This window comes from Podarcis gaigeae (assembly GCF_964106915.1).
Source record: "Podarcis gaigeae genome assembly, chromosome: 14".
Taxonomy (NCBI): domain Eukaryota; kingdom Metazoa; phylum Chordata; class Lepidosauria; order Squamata; family Lacertidae; genus Podarcis; species Podarcis gaigeae.
Genome location: NC_139690.1, coordinates 30503272 through 30520483, shown reverse-complemented (window position 1 = coordinate 30520483; position 17212 = coordinate 30503272). Strand labels below are relative to the sequence as shown.

General features: G+C 43.5%; 1 protein-coding gene and 2 long non-coding RNA genes across 8 annotated transcripts in view; 1 reads left to right on the top strand and 2 right to left on the bottom strand.

The window, feature by feature from the left end:
• Positions 1-290: 290 nt before the first annotated feature.
• LOC310831502 lies at positions 291-3504 on the bottom strand. Its single transcript, XR_014557884.1, has 3 exons — positions 3302-3504; positions 339-2459; positions 291-305 (listed from the first exon to the last, which is right to left on the bottom strand). It is a non-coding gene; the product is annotated as an uncharacterized lncRNA (long non-coding RNA).
• Positions 3505-3915: 411 nt separating this feature from the next.
• Positions 3916-6317, bottom strand: LOC310831503. 2 transcript variants are annotated; one of them, XR_014557885.1, is made up of 3 exons: positions 5944-6317; positions 4226-4303; positions 3916-3989 (listed from the first exon to the last, which is right to left on the bottom strand). It is a non-coding gene; the product is annotated as an uncharacterized lncRNA (long non-coding RNA). The 2 variants fall into 2 exon arrangements; XR_014557886.1 differs by lacking the exon at positions 5944-6317 and adding an exon at positions 5694-5853.
• Positions 6318-6477: 160 nt separating this feature from the next.
• Positions 6478-17212, top strand: part of TRAF7 (TNF receptor associated factor 7) — a 33973-nt gene continuing 23238 nt past the window's right edge. The window contains exons 1-2 of one of the 5 annotated variants that reach the window (XM_083712075.1): positions 6487-6619; positions 13596-13740. The gene's annotated coding sequence lies outside the window, so the exon portion shown is untranslated. Of the gene's footprint in view, positions 6620-6645; positions 6841-8972; positions 9123-13595; positions 13741-17212 lie in introns of those variants that run through there. The other 4 variants (XM_083712072.1, XM_083712077.1, XM_083712074.1 and 1 more) reach the window with 4 other exon arrangements.

Genomic DNA, 17212 nt, shown 5'->3' with positions numbered 1-17212 from the left:
TATCTTGAACACATGGCTTAATGTTCTGCGCCACTAGTCTGTTACATTGTATATATGAACTAATAGATTTATTTCTACTTTCTGAATGATCTCATTATTCTATTACATATGCTCTAACAGTTATTAGCCTACGTGTTGGGTCTATATTTCTGTGACTGGTTCTCATTGCAACACAGGGGTTTGTTATTGGCACTTCTGCTTTTTGACTTGTCTGTTATGCTCAGGCAGACCTGGCAAGCCCACGTGATGCATTCCAATAGAACCAGTCTCTGAACACTAATGAAAGCAAGTTCCTTCACACAGATCTTCATTTCTTTAGGGTGCTTCCTATTTGCAACCAGCATCTGCAGGGGAGCCGAATCCAGAGCAAAGAAATTTTTCACACTTGCAATTAGGTGTCAAAAATTTATTTTACAGAACATTTTATTAAACAAAATTTACAAAATCTTGCCAGAAAAACTTGCATTTCTTTTATAAGCCTACACTAGAAAGAACAGATAAAAATTTACAGAAGGAAAATGTATTAAACAAAATTTACATTTTTGGCCAGGAAAATCTGCATTTCAGCATTCTCCGGCAAGAGAGATGCCCTTTGTCTTTGAAGAGCACTGCCAGCTGTGCTGAAAACACTTTCACACGGCACACTTGTTCCTGGGATAGCCAGAAACCTCTTTGCAAGCACCTTCAACATTGGGAAGGATGCCTCATGTCCCTTCCACCACATCAGTGGGCATTCATCAAAGTCCACTCTTGGCATAGCCATATAGCTTCTTAGCTCTTTTTCTGCTTTCAATTCAGACAACGGTGCTAATCCATCTTCTGCCAGGTCCTCCTCTTCCTCCTCCAAATCAAAAATTTTTGCCAACCCTTTTTTTGGCTGAGGAGGCGGAGTACTGGGCTCCGTAGAAGCAGCACACAGACTGCCATGCAAGTCTGCCATCTTCTTTATGGCCTCCTGCCTGACAGCCTCAGGAGCCTCCAAGAACCGCAGGCGAAACCTTGGGTCACACAGCGAAGCTAGACCTAAAGTGGTTGTCATAGGTGCACTTTCATACTTTTCTGACAGTGCACCCAAAATTTCATGTTTAATGTCCTGCAGCAGCATACTGTCTCCCTCATCAGGCTGGAGACTTTTCTTAATTTGTCTATAAAGCGGCAGAACAGATGAAGCAGTGATATCATTGCTTCCGCTCAGAGTCGTGGTGATGTCCTCTAACACAGTAGTTGCAGACACAAAGTCTTGTATAGCAGAGATATCACACTCTTCCAACATCAAATGGTTTTTGGAGGGGTAACCCAGAAACATCTCACTTAATGCACTTTTGTTTTCAAGAAACGTTTGGCAGAGCTTAAATGTGCTCCACCATATTGTGGGACAAGCACTTGGCAAACTAACTTTCTCCATCTGAAGTATCTCTTGAGATCTGGCAAAGTCTCTTCTCATTTTCCAACTATGGCTAATGCTATTCTGCAGGTTTTTCAATCTTGTAACTGCCTTTTTCAGCTGTGTCAAGTTTAAAGCTCGGTTAACCCCAACAGTTATATTGTGGGCAAAGCAGGAAACGTGCTCTAAACCAAGCTGCCTAACTACTTTTACAATATTTGTGCCGTTATCAGTTGTACTGCAAAATATATTCTTCACATCTATGCCCCATTCCGATAATGTGTCTGTGAGCATTTCACAAAGATTATCTGAGTTGTGGTCCTTCAAAATATGTTTACAGCCCAAGAAAGCATTTGTCAACTTCCACTCATCTGATATGAAATGTACAGTCACTGCCAAAAATTGAGTGCCTGCTACTGATGTCCAGCAATCAGTAGTGATAACCAGCTCAGTATCCTTTATCCGGCTTACTTCTCTCTTCATTTTCTCCACAGTGTCATTGTACAGTTTTGGAACTCCTTTGGTTGCAAAGTATTTTCTGCTGGGCAACTTATATCTTGGGTTTAGAGTGTTAACCATCTGGATAAATTTTGGGTGGTCCACTGTGTCGTAAGACTGCATGCACGTAGCCACATACTCTACGATTGCCTGAGTACAAGATTTCGGTGCCTTTGAATTGAGTGGCTGAACATCCAATGTTGTTTTCAGCCGTTTTTTAGGATTTTCTGCAACCGTTACTGCAGGCTCAGCAGCACTAACCGTTGTTGCAACTGGAGGATCATCAGCTTCATTACACGAATCGACGGAAATGTCTCTTGACGGAGAAGCCAACTCCCTAAATTTCAGTGGGTGGTGAAACTTGAGGTGGCTACTTAGATTTGAGGTGTTTCCGCCTTTCGCAGATACCGAATTCAAACATATCTTACAAATGGCGATATTATCAACCACCACACGGTCACTTTCATCAGCAGGCAAGCCAAAATGCACCCAAACGGCACTTTTGGTTTTGGGCTTGGCTACCAAATGGTGGTATTCAGGACAATTCAAAGAACGGCGATGATGAGTTACATATAATCTAGGAAAACATTAAAGAAAAAGAAAAATCTAATTTTGATGTATATGATATATGAAAAGCAACTTAATGATAGCATTCTTCAACTAAACAATTAAAGATTTCTGGAGATGATATTAATGTCCTTTATACCGTATTTTTTGCACCATAACACTCACTTTTTTCCTCCTAGAAAGTAAGGGGAAATGACTGTGCGTGTTAAGGAGGGAATGCCTACGGGTGGCATGCCTACGGATTTTCCTGCTCTAAAAACTACGTGCGTGTTATGGTCGGGTGCGTGTTATAGAGAGAAAAATACGGTAGTCTTGGGGGCAACTTTAAAATTTTAGAAAGTAGTAGATGGCAGTGGAGAGCTGAGCCCGCACTGCGCAGGAATCATGATTTTTGCATAGCACACACACACATCATGATTCATGATATATTGCCACACCACATACTATGAAAATGCTATAATAACGTGGACTTCAGAACCGGTTTTGAACTATATACAGTGGTACCTTGGTTTACAAACTTAATCCGTTCCAGATTGGTTCTTAAACCAAGGCATGCTTTCCCATGGCAACGGGGGAACAACTTGGATTAGTTTATGAACAACTTGGATTAAGAACGCTGCAAACCCGGAAGTAGGTGTTTTGGTTTGTGAACTTTGCCTTGGAATAAGAACATGTTTCACTTCCTGTTGAGTGTGTTCCATTTGTAAATTGAGTCCCCCGCTGCTATGGGAAAGCACACGTTGGTTTAAGAACGGACTTCCGGAATGGATTAAGTTCGTAAACCAAGGCACCACTGTATTGCTACATCGCCCAACCCCCTCACCAATTTGTTCACTTAGCAGCAGCCCGTACCTCATAACGTCTCGCAGAGTTGGGAGTTCAGAGGGCAACAATTCTCTGTCAGTTCCAATTAGATCGCTCACGTGTGCGGATGTCCCAAGACTTGTTCTCTGGTTAGAATCCATTGTAGGTCAATTCCCACTGGTTAAGACGGTAGTAGTAGCAGCACTGACAGACAAGTAATTTTTAACACAATGATTTATATATGTGTTTAACTGTAATATACAATTCAATATAAAAATATGTATAGCATATAAATAAAAAATAAAATCAAAATATAACTGCAAGTACTTGACAGTTATTTTAATTTTTATGCAATTTTACACATTTTTTTTAAATAAGAAATTTAAAATTAAGTTGAATTCTACATAAATGTTAAAAATGTTTGTATGTACAGTGGTACCTCTGGAAGCAAACGGGATCTGTCATTTTGAACGTCATGAGGCAAAACCCGGAAGTAATGCTTTCCGTTATTTCCAGGTCGCCGCAGAGCGTAACCTGAAAACGCTCAACCTGAAGCACATTTAACCTGAGGTACGGCTGTATTTATTTAGCAAGCAAAACTAAATTATATTAATTCAACCAAAATATTTTTTGAATTCCCAAGTCATGTTGCAACTTTTAGCAAAATTCAACACACCTGAATTAGGTTTGTGCCAACCTATTGGCACTCCACACATTCTGTTTGCTGGCCATTTTCCTATGAGAAAAACAATGGAATAATACAGTTATCTCAATCCTCTAACATTGGCTGGGGTAGTAAATTCATCCCAATGGCAAAACTCAATGCATTTCTGGGATACTAGTAACAAGCTAATATTTGGGGATATTCATCCAAGGAGCACCTTCTAGGTCTACTTATGTGTAAAGCGCACAAGGAAAAGTGTGTCTGGTAAATTTTCTTGGATGAAAGTTAAAAACTCCAATTAACCTCACCATAAAGGCCTGGCACAACCCAGAGTCTGGCTTGATCACTTCTGATACCAACATAGATTCTCTTCTCCCGTGTGCTTCCTGAAGAAAATTAAAATAATAAGATTGAATTAAGTGCCAGTAATACATTTTGTTTTCTAAATAGACAGGAACAAGGTTCTAGCTTGAAAGGAAGGTGCCTCTCTGAAACCAGTTTTTAAGCCTCAGCTCGTGCTCGTAATCAGTAAACTGCTTCCAGTTTTCATACGAGGTGTCAGAAAATTAAGAGCTCATCATCGGCTGCTGTTTGATGGGCCTAACAGAATACCCACAATTTTCCAAAAACACAGTTTAGGCTCCTCCCTATCTACTGGGTTCATATCATTCAGTGGCAGCAAACACACCTGGAAAGGTTGTGGTGGAGGCCTTAACAAGGAGCCCAGGGGCTGGACCTGGTCAAAGGGGGTCAAGCACCCCGTTCTGAGAGTGGCCAACCAGATGCCTTGAAGAATTCTGTAATCATCCTAGCCACACTCAGAAAGAAATGCTTCTCACAGGTAGGAAAAAAGACCAAGGGAAGGAGGCCTCAACAAAGCCTTAAACCAGACTGGAGACCTACACATAAAATGAACTGGCCCAACACTCAACATTGATATGACTGTCCTGCTATGCTGCCGCAGAATGATCTGCAGCAGCAAGAGGTTGCAAGATCCTCCCTTTCTGAAAGGTAAAGGATCCTTTGCAGGATCTAAAGCAGATCACCCATTCCATGAGAACTATGAGGCATGAACAAGAGGTTTTACCACCTCCTTCAAAGTTCTAACTTTCATTAACTCATACAAACAGGTAAATGCATTGTCTCCTTTTTGGCCCTGCTACCAGAAAATCAATTCACCCTATCACCAATTGAGAGAGATCTAGCAGTTAAAACAGTGGTCTTTTAACTTTTTCAGAATATAAACCTGGATTTGGGGGCCAATTTCATAATTTTGGGCCATGTAACTTATCTAGTGGCCTGGATAAGATCTCAACTAAGTAATGTTGCAGACCGGGTGCAAACCCTGCTCAGCCATGAAATTCACTAGGTGACCCTGGATCAGGGTATAAATATATAAACTGCCACGTGGGGATTAAAAAACTATGGGTGTCATCCAGTGTCAATCCCACTCAAGAGAATAGCTATAGAAATTACTGGACCGAAGACTGCCCTGTCCATTAATTACCATGGGTCTACTCTGAGTAAACTCCTGCCAACCTAGCAGTTCGAAAGCACGTCCAAGTGCAAGTAGATAAATAAGTACCGCTCCGATGGGAAGGTAAATGGCATTTCCGTGCGCTGCTCTGGTTTGCCAGACGCAGCTAAGTCATGCTGGCCACATGACCCGGAAAAACTCTGCGGACAAACTTCGGCTTCCTCGGCCAGTAAAGCGAGAGGAGCACTGCAACCCCAGAGGCGTTCGCGACTGAACTTAACGATCAGGGGTCCCTTTACCTTTTACTCTGAGTAGAACTAACAGTGACTACAACTCTACACCAGAACGAGGTTTTCCAGTCCTTACAGCATTTTCGTAATATTCCAAAGCTTTCAACAGGTCTTAAATAAATATAAAACATTTTAAATAGAAAAACGCAACCGCGTCTGTTCACACGTGATTTGTGCCCCTTTTCTGCTGTTGGTCAAGCCAGACTAACCACTATAGCCCTATAAACAGGCCTTTCCGCCCGCGTAAAGCGAACCTTACCGTCAACAGTTCGAGCGCAAGCGGGAAAAGGAACGCGCAAGCTCGTGGAATCGGCTTTTATAAACTCGCCCCACTTCCCAATTGGCTGGTACTTTTTCAGGGACGCTAGCCAATTGCGTTGCCCTGTCGCACGACCTTCTGCAGCCAATCGTCTTCCTCCACCTACAGACTCTCTTTCCACTGGCCGGCACAGTCTACAACTCCACGCCATTGCTCCCTCCCCCCGCCGCTATCATTCTCTCTCGGGACATTTGATTGGATAAGCTTAACGTGACTCAAAATCGGCACAGCCATAGAGGCAAAAGAAATCAAGGTGGGGCGTAGACGGAGGCCTTCTCAGCGAGACCAATAAAAAAGCAGCCGGAAGGGTCGCGTGACACGCTGGTGGAGCAGGCGCTCATGGGATCTGTAGGCCGCAGGCCGCAAAAGAGGAATTTGGGTAAAGCGCTGCACTGGGAGGAAAAAACCACGAATCCCGGCAGACCGCGCGGCGAGCGACGCGTGATCGTCATTTCCGGCCCGGCTTGCTGGGAGGCCCAGAGGTGGGGAGCAGACAACCAGGCGCTTGGCGGTGCAGGAGCTGGACTGTGGCTGGGAGAAGGCGGGGGAGCCACCATGTGCCGGGGGGCCGCGCTTGGGCCGGCCGCCTCCTCCCCCCGCCACTCCCCCGCGTCAGGTGAGAGCGCGAGGGGCGGGGCCTGTGGGTGGTGAGGGGGAGGGGCCTCCTGAGGCGGGCGCCCCTCCCTCCAGGTGCTGAGGGGAGGGAAATTGTTATTATTATTATTATCATCATCATCATCATCATCATATTCTATGTCTCTTTAAGGGGCTCAAGATGGTATACGTGGTTTTTTTCGTACCCCCAAATGCATTTTATCCTCACAACAGCCCTGTGAGGTAGGTTAGGCTAAGGTAGCATTATTCATTTACTACGTGCTTTTTAGCATAATAAGGATATTGAGATTCTATATATACAGTATACACACACACATACTGCAATATATATAGCAGAGTATATGTATTTTTGCCTGCCCCTCTATTTTTATCCTCACAACAAACCTGTGAAGTTGGCTATGTTGAATATTAGTTACTGGCCCTAAGGTTTGTGATTCTGTTGTTGTTGCATCGTATTCTTTGTCGTTGTCGTCCATCCTCCCCGCTCCTCCCTTTTTCTCTACCCAACAACCCTGTAAGGTAGGTTAGGCTGAAAGATAGTTACTGGCTGCAAGGTCACATTGCAGTGTACATGGTTAAGTAGGGCTTTGAATCCCTCATCTTTGACCAATGCACCAGCCCCTTCTAGCATGGCTGTATAATGCTGTCTTCAAGAATTTGCTTGTTTCTTCTCTTTGCTTGTTTCTTCTCTTCTTGTGCCCTTTCCTTGTGTGTCCTGGCTTGGATTGTAAACCTGTGGATGTGAATTGTCTTATTTTCTAGAGGGGTTTTGGTGTTTTGTTTGTTTGTTGAAGAGCACTACAAAAATGCTTTAAATCAATGCTCAGAAAGCATATTGAAATTTCTGGTAGGTCTCTGAGCAATTTCTTGTAGATTGGCAGGTACATAATATATAATATGTTAGAATAAAATAAACTCCTTTTCCCTATAACGTAATAGAATAGCTGTAAACTATAATAACTGTAGCAAAATGCAACCCCACATTATAATAGTGAAATGAAGAAAGATTTGTTGGGGGAGGGTAATCAGAATTAGGACTGGCGGTCCCCCCCCCCTTTTGGTATTCTAAATAAATTTGGAGGTTCAGATTTCTTTAATTCTGGTCCTTCACACCAGATTACACTTATCAGATCTCAGGGATCTAGATGTTAAAAAACAGAGTAGATTCCACAGACTTGAATCTTGACCATACTCACTTTAAATATATATATATTTAATGTTGTTGCTGATTGGGATGGCAGTCCATTTGGGCACCCAACTGACTGCTCTAACTACTTCAGGGCAACCAAGGCAGTGTCTGATCCATACAAGGGCCTGCAGCTGGATTGCCACTGCCTTTTCAGGCACCCTGTCCAAGAAGTGAGTACAGTCGTACCTCAAGTTGCAAATGCCTCAGGTTACAAACTCCGCTAACCTGGAAGCGTTACCTCGAGTTGAGAATTTTGCCCCAGGATGAGAACGGAAATCATGTGCAGCGGCAGCAAGAGGTCCCATTAGCGAAAGCACACCTCTAGTTAAGAACAGTTTCAGGTTAAGAACGGACCTCCGGAACGAATTAAGTTTGTAACTAGAGGTACCACTGTATTTGTGACTGGACAGTAGTTATTTAACACTTCTGAGTGCTAAGGCGGGGCACACCAGAATCTCTTTCAAGGCAGATGGCACACAAAGCACTCCTGCAGCAAACCCCCCCCCCCCCCCAGATTTGGAGGGCCTTTGCAGTGTACTTCAGAGTTGGAGAAGCTGTGACCTTCCAGATATTGTTTCACTACAATTATCATCATTCCTTGCTGACTGAGGCTGATGGGGTTTGGAGTCCAATACTATCTGAAGGGTCATAAGTTACCCACTCCTGCTCTAAGTCTGCCTGCACACCATACATTTAATCCCCACCCCTGAATCCTGGGCACTGTTGTTTACCCCTCACAGGGCTACAATTCTCAGCACCCATAACAAACTATAGTTCCCTTGATTTTTTTTCTGGCAGGTGTGGGACCAGTGATGTGCTTTAAATGTACAGTGGGTACACAGCCTTAGTCTTTTTATGAGATTCTGATTTTATAATTTTTACGGTGGACTTCCTTGAGTTTAGGACAAGTGTTACAGCAACTTACTTTTTCAGCCTTAAGTTTGCAGGCTGCAAGAATGTATTTCATGGGTTGCTTTTTAAAAAAACCTTGATATGTTCCAAATGGATGGGTTTTTTTAAAAAGAAACACTTGCCCTTCTATGAGTAAGGAGGGCTTCCCTTTCTTGGCTGAAGCCTGTTGGGAATGGCTGACATGAGGAAGTGCTAGATGATTGGCTGAGGTTGGTAGGGGATTTTCCTGATGAATTTACATATCGCCTATTGCTCTGCATGCCTTCCTATTTACATCACTGAGAGAGCAGACTACAGCAGAGGCCAGCAGGCATGCAAGAGACATTTTGAAAGAGGGAAATCTTTGCCTGAGATCTTCTCTGTGGAGTGTTCTGCATGATTCAGCTCTCGGTCTGCATGTGAGGTAAAATACTTCCTCTGTGGACTCTCTCGCTCTCACTGGGAAAATACTATGGCTCTGTGTGAGCCCATCAGCAGATCACTAAACTGCTGCCTAGATCAGAGAGAATTGGAATCAGTTGTGTCAGTTGAATAACTTGAGCTCAAATCAGTTTATGGACTTGAAAAACCTTCATGTTTTATTTTTCCAACTTAGATGCCACTATTCATCCTCACAGGCTCCCAAGGTGGTTAACTGTTTAGGTTCCTGTTTTGTGTTAGCTCTTAATGGAGCTGTAGAAGGTTTTCAACTCTTAGTGCCTGAGCAAAAGGATGGTTTGAGGTGTCCTGGTTCTGACTGGTGTTAAACTGTTTGCTGCTCTTTATTCCTACTCATTCTGACTGTTGCCTCCTTCCTTGGAGGAAGGTGCAGTGTTCTGCTTATGGGCGGTTGTGCTTCATAGTGGCTTTGTTTAACTTCCCTTTCATGCTTAGGAGGTTTTGTGTACAAGGAGGGCGTAAATGTCAGTGATTTCAGAGTTTTCATTTCTCAGGGCAGCTCTTTAAGCCAGCTGGTCTTTCACCCATTGGATGAAGTGCTACAGCTGTTTTCTGGGCTCTTGGGCCAGCTGAAGCAAAGGTTAGCCTTGTGCACTGCTTTTTAATTTGGTTTTAGAACAAAGTTAAAGCAGACAGTTGAAAATCACCTATCATTTTCTTGCTTCTCTGATTTTGTTACCTTTTGAGATGCAAGGAGGCTAGGTTCTGGTGGATTGTGAAATGGTGCTGGGGGATGGAATGCAGTGTGCTGTAATTTGTCCAGCCATAACTAGCAAGGGTCCAGACCTTCCTAATGTGCAGGTGCAGTGTTAGAAACTCAGATATATAAGCTATGCACCAAATGGCTCCTTAAACCAGGGTTGCAGTCACCAAAACGGAATGTCTAGTTACCATTTTTGGGTAACATGGCTCAGTCTAAATTGTTATTTTTCAAAGGATGCACTGAGTCTGATTGATTCTCAGTGAAACATCTGGCTAGTTCAGATGACAACCTTCAGCTAGGTTAAGAGCTTTGACAACTTAAAGCAGAAAAGTCCCTTGATCCAGGGACAGTCCTCATATATATTGGCCTGATCAGATCTCTTTTTCTTAATGGTTACTGCTCCTGCTCAGGCTGCCTACAAGAAACATTGTGGTTCCAGAAATTCATTCCTAATTGTACAGATAAAATATAACTGATAGCATTCTACAGAATGGGGTATTAGCATGTGAGAAAAGTCCAGATCCAAATCCAATGATTCCCAGGGTGCACCTCCAGATGGTGGAGACATCAGGTGCCATCCTGGCTGCTAGGCATCTTCACTTGGTCACAAGTAGTTGATAGCCAGATGCAAAATGTACCTGCCGCCTGACTAATTTTGAACACTGCCCAGGTGCATCCAGTATGAATGTGGGCTGTTTCTGGCTTTCTGCTAAGTTGCCGCATCATAGATGAGCCCTATGCATCAGTTTCCATGGGTATATGTGACCAGTATTTCATGCAGCAAGCATGTGAAATGTGAGTGACATGTCCTTAAGTACCTAGAGCAGCAGATTAGTCCAAAGCCCCTGACAGAGGCCTCGTGTAAGGTTTTGCATGCACCATTCACAAGTTACACATTTACAGCAGCAGCAGCATAGCAAATGTACTCTGAGTAGTGATGATTGCAGCATGGCAGAACAGCTCTAACTGCACAGGGATGGGAGATACCCAGTGGTGCTAGCATAATCAATAATATAACTAGAGTCCTGTTGGAACTGATCAAGGGTCTCTCTAGCTCAGCATCCTTTTTCCAGTGGTGACCTTGCCAATGTGTCCAGGAAACCCAAAAGATAAAAATGCTGAGAGCCAGCTTTCACTTTTTAGGGATTACTTCAATGCTGAATTATGAAAATGTTCAGCTGTTTCTTTGGCAGCATTGTAAAATGCCCAGGTGACTCAGCCTGACAACCACATGTGAAATACCTTTAAGGAAGTAATTGTGAACTGATTTCAGTGCAGAGTGTCTTGGCTTGAATTTGTGTTTTAGAGGGTTAGACATGAATTAGTTTCCATCCTTTCTCAGTCTATGTAAGCTTATATTTTTAAAAATTTTATCTTTTCGTTGTAAATAATGCATTAGGTTCTCTCTTAAGCTTATTTAACACTGATTACAGTGGTACCTCAGATTAAGAACTTAATTCGTTCTGGAGGTCCGTTCTTAACCTGAAACTGTTCTTAACCTGAGGTACCACGTTAGCTAATGAGGCCTCCCGCTGCCACTGCGCGATTTCTGTTCTTATTCTGAAACAAAGTTCTTAACCTGAGGTACTATTTCTGGGTTAGCAGGGTCTGTAACCTGAAGCATCTGTAACCCGAGGTACCACAGTATATGCTTCCTAGTGTAGTTTGGGGAAGATCCTTGGTACCCTGTCTGCTGTGGCAGCTAGCAATTTGAGATATTTATTCACTTACTTTAGTATCGGGCTGGCAGTCTTGCTTTTGATTCTAGTGTCTGAAATTTTATTTTCTTTCTTTTCTGTGATAGTAACAGCTTACTTAACCAGTTCTTAAATGCTTGGAATATTTCCCTTCCTCCGTATTCCATAATTGGGCTAAACTAATCTTTGCTGCCACCAGCATAAGCTGGACCAAGCTTGAGCAACATTTTCTGGAACAGATCCAGTAGTAGTCCTTCAGGTTCATCTATTAACATGCCTGTATTCATAAAACTGGTAATGATCTGGGGAACCTGTGACCCTTCAGTTGTTAGACACCATCGGGCCAGTGGCCAGGGATGATCAGAACTGCAGTTCAGTGACATCTAAAGAACACAATATTGCCCATTCTTCTTCTATTCCCAGACAATAGTAGGGGTGAGACTTGGGTGAGCCCTCAGTTGCCTTCCTCATACCCTGTTTAATTTTGCCCAAGAGGTGATACTTCTGAGTGGTTTTGAGACATCAAGATGGCTGCAGGCTCTGCACTCTTGACTGAAGAACTTCTGTGGTACCCTTCCAGTATTTTCTCAGCGAAGGACAACCCCGCTGATAACTAGCATGTCTACTTAAATAATCTCTGTGTTGATAATTTGCAGCTTTTGTCAAACCAACCTGGCTTGTCAGTTGAAGGTGATTCTGTTGTGTTAGAGTTTGTTGGGCTTGAGTCTGAAGGTGCAGGAGACAGATCCATTTTCTCTGATGCAGCTTTGGTGAGTGCCCATGAGCTGCAGCAGAAGTTGGCTAAGGAAACAGTTTCATGGGCTATGGTCAGTGTTCCCACGACAGTGCCTGGATCTGTGGCCTCTAAGTGCAGATCAACAAATGCAGGAAACGGAGAGCCCTGTGGGTTTTTCCTTTTTCACCATGAGTAACTCCGCTTCATTCTAGAGTCCTGTAATTGTTTGTTTGTTTTCTTCTGAGTAAACAGACTTGCAGCAAAGGAAACAGGAGGACACAAATACTACTGGAGTACATCTGATTTTATAAGGGGGCAGGGAGAAGGAAGTCTAAATGTAAATAAATCCATATAAATAATTCTATGGCCAAAAAAATGGCATAGGTTTCTTATGTACCAGCACATCACTTGGCCATATCCATCTGGCTGGCCAGAACTGAGAACAAATTCATGGAGTATTAAGCTGTCAATAGCTACTAGTCACAGTGGCTTTGCTCAGCCGCCTCCTGAATACCAGTTGCTGGGAATCACAAATGGGGAGACGGCTGCCGTTGCACTCATACCCAGCTTGTGGGATTCTTATTGGTGCATCTGGTTGGCCACTGTGAGAACAGGGTGTGGGACTAAATGGGGCCTTTGCTCTGATCAACCAGAGCTGCTTTTATGTTCTTAACAGAATGATGGCCTCAGTGAACCCTGACTGGTCTGACCCAGCAGGGCTCTTATGTTCTTATCCCTGTTCCTAATCATATACTGAGGTGGATGGCTTCCACCTCCTCTCTGGCATCTGATTGCCATCAGCAATGTGACTGACTGAAAGCTCATTCTTTCAGCTTACTATTTCAAGTTTATTTTTTATTTTTTGGGCAAAAACAGAGAAGTAAATAAAACAAACAAACAAACAAACAAAAAAGCACAACCCTGAGTTGCACAGCTGTCTTTTCCAAACAGACGCAGGCCGTAGGACCTGGATCCAGTCATTCCACCACCACCTCTTCAAGGTAGGGCTGCATGTTCTTCTTTGTCAGCTGTGTGGCAAGAGGCTGCTCAAACTGCTTGTGTTCCTAGTGCAAAGTGAGAGGTTTGGTTTGCTGATGGAACAGGCAGGCTAGAACGTGGCTTAGCACGTACAGTCTTGGGAGTAGAGAACACCAGAAGAGACTAGCTGCTGGATCAGATCAAGGTGGGCGGGGCGATTCAGTCCAGCATCTTGTTCTCACAGTGGCCAACCAGATGCCCTAGTGGGAAGCCCACAAGCAGAACCTGAGAGCAACAGCACTCTTCCCTGCTTGTCATTCCCAGCAACTGGTATTCAGAGGCATGCTGTCTCCAACAGAAGAGAGTAGGACTTACCCATCCAACTTGGTGGCCATCACTCCTTCCTGGAGCTAGGGCACTCTTGCTGGATAGGTGCTTCTGCAGAAAGAGAGCTTGTCTTCTTCCAAAGGTAAGATCAGAATATTATTTTTGTTTTTTAAACTCTCTCATACTAAATGTAACGGATTTGTAGAAAAGGCTTTACATCCTCTGGAAAAAAAAGGCAATGCATGTACTGTTGTAAACCAAGAAAATCTTTAATAAAAAGTATTTTTTTTAAAAAAAAAAGGGACGCGGGTGGTGCTGTGGGAGCCTAGGACTTGCCAATCAGAAGGTCGGCGGTTCGAATCCCCACAACGGGGTGAGCTCCTGTTGCACAGTTCCTGCTCCTGCCAACCTAGCAGTTCGAAAGCATGCCAAAGTGCAAGTAGATAAATAAGTACCGCTCCATTGGGAAGGTAAACAGCGTTTTCATGCGCTGCTCTGGTTCGCCAGAAGCGACTTAGTCATGCTGGCCACATGACCCAGAAGCTGTATGCCGGCTCCCTCGGCCAATAAAGCGAGATGAGCGCCGCAACCCCAGAGTAGGCCACGACTGGACCTAATGGTCAGGGGTCCCTTTCCCTTTACCTATATTTTTTAAAAATTACTTTAATTAGGAAAACAAAAAAATAAAAACACTTCCATAAGATATAAACAAGGCACACATCATTACAGTCAAGCCACCGTTATAAAATGAGTCAGGAAAAATTAATTAGATCTTGCCTATGACCAATTCTCCAGGAGGGTCCTCGATTGGTCAAAGTAAAACAAAATACTCCTAAGAGCAATATAGCATTAAATAGTAGGATGTGCATTTAAAAAATAGGGCCATGTTTCTCAAGCTGTGCAAATCACTTAATTAAGGCATTCCTTAAATTACTGAGGTCGGTCACATTCTTCCTGACTTTGGAACTACATTTGGTGGCCTCGCCAAGCTTCTACATACCCCCTCTCCACAGTTAGTGTGCATGCATTTGCTCCACATAGCGCCACTTTATCTTTGGCTGGAGGTAATTAGATTCACAGCAGTCAGAAATTCACAGCCCCAACCTTTGGGGGGCAGGAAATCAATCCAAGCCTTTCCTGCTTATATTCCTGTTGGGCTTGCAAAATCATTTGCTCACCCCGTTTTTCTGCTGTCATATCTTGTTTAATTACTTACTGTGGAATGCTTTCCCTAGTGAGGTTTGCTGGGCATCTTCATTATACACCTTTAGGTGCCAGGCAGAAACATTCCTTTTTAACTAGACCTTTGGTTGATTTGATTGACATCCTATTCCCTTTTAAAATGTGGGTTTTTTGGGGTGGGTTATTGGGTTGTTTTTATTTTGATTATATATTTTGTCGTCTTATATTTTGATTTTGATCTGTGAACCGCTTTGAGGCCTCTGGGTATAGGACAGTATATAAATCATCATCATCATCATCAACATCTTCTTTTTCTGTGTTTGAAAGCCCACATGGCTGAGCATACAACTAGATGCTCAAGGGCCTATTCCTGGGGTCCTTCCACTTTTGTTCTTTCATCATGTTTATTTTGTGGAGCTCCTGTTTCATTTTACATGCCCTTTTAATCTATGAAAGTTCATCCCTTCTTTGGCTGCTGGTCTTAAACCCATTTCCAGGCTGCTATGAATAACCCAAGGATGTTGGTAATCCCTAGTAAATCTCCCTTGCTAGAGAGTCTTTCTTCATGGCATTGAAAGAAGTGCCTTTTTTGGAAGCATCACAAACTCCATCCCTTGTACTCATCGCAGGATGTTGCAGGCTTCTCTCACCACACACCTCATTTAATTTAAAAATTAGAGCCTACGGTAAACATGGCTGCTTGGCCACATTTTGTCTGACTCTTACGTGATGTGTGTGAACCAGCTCAGAATGTTTACTTAATAGCTGCGGCGAGAATTTTTGTAGAAAAATGGCTAGTATCTACTGCTCTTTAATGCCACGAAAGTGATTGGTTTCTGCTGCTTCTCACAGCAGCAAAACCCAAAGTTAATTTCCTGTTGAGTGAGGTACTACCTCTTTATACTGATCTTGAACCTTTTGCCCATCAACTTCATAAGAATGTAATTGTCTCATCTGGTTGAAGTACACCTTCATTTTGTGTTTAGTGAAATTTTAGCTTGGAAGTAGCGAAACCATTTCATATGCCACAATTTTAGCATCCAACTCAAACCCAGGCTATACAGGGTGGGGGACATTCCTTTGTTTCCCTCTTCCCCCATGCCCTTTTTTATTTTGGTTTCATTACTGGCTGCTTTGAGAATTTGAACCTAGTAAAAAGTGTTTAAAGAGCTGGGGAAAAGAGAAAGCACCTGGATGCTGAGCTCTTTTGTAAGAATGAATTGTTAGTTTCTCTGTTACAGTGTTGACGGCTCCACAGTTTGCCTTGTCGTTTTCTGAGCTGAACAGGGCAAGTAGAGTGCAGGAATTGCAGCTCCCTTAATTGATTCAAGGTTTTGCTCTTGGCCTTTTCCCACATATGGCTCAGGTCACATGGAAGAGAAATGTTTTTGCAACAGAAGATCCAAGTTGTGCCTCCTCCAAGAAGCCAGTCCACGCAAGGAGAGGTCCAAGCACCTAGGTGGCTTTTAGGTGGCTCACAGAGCAGCCTAATAAGTGGCCAGCTAGGTACCGCTTCCTTTCCCAGGCCTGCCACCAGACCTGTGGGGATTGAACCCTGAGCTGTGTGTATAGGCAAAGGCTGAGTCTCCAGCTCCTCCCAAACTCTGCCAGAGCACAACCCCTGAGAGAAGTTTGTATCAAGGAGAAGCACATCCAGCACCTGCCCTCTGGAGGGGCTGGATCTGGCTTCCTTTGGCATTTGTTTACATGGTAACCTTTTGTCTTTTTGATCCAGTCAGACTCTTGGAGGAGAAATGTTGGGAGTGTTTCAGGTGGACCCACCATCTTCCATCTTTACCTGGGTAGAAGTTGGTCTGAGAGCAAATCAGCCATACAGTTCACCAGTTCAGACAATTATCTAGCTGTCGTTTAGATCATGGAATCATGGAAGGGAAGGGATGCCAAGGGTCATCTAGTCCAGCCACCTGCAATGCAGGAATCTTTTGCTCAACATGGGGCTCGATCCCACGACCTTGAGATAACAATTCTCATGTTTTACTGACTGAGCTATCCAGCTGTTTTCCAACCTGGTACCCTCCAAACATTTTGGAGTACAGTGCCTATCAGCCCAAGCCAGCAGGGCCAGGTGAGGGCATTCTCTGTGGCAGCCCCTAAGCTGTTGCACTCCCTGTCCACAGAGGTGTGCCTTGCACCTTCATTATACAGCTTCTGGTGAATATTGAAGACAAACCTCTTTATCCTGGCCTTTGACACCTGAGATGTATATTTTTAGGACCCACCTTATTTCTGTGCTTGTCAGTTGTTTTAAACTGCTTTAATATTGTATTTAAATGTTGCAACCCACCCTGGGACCTTAGAGTGAAGGGCAGATAATTATGAATAATAGCAATAATCGTGTTTTTTTAAAAAAATATTATGTTATTTCTTAAGCCAGCTGTGCACAGGCTTGGTGCAGCACCTTTTGCATGTCT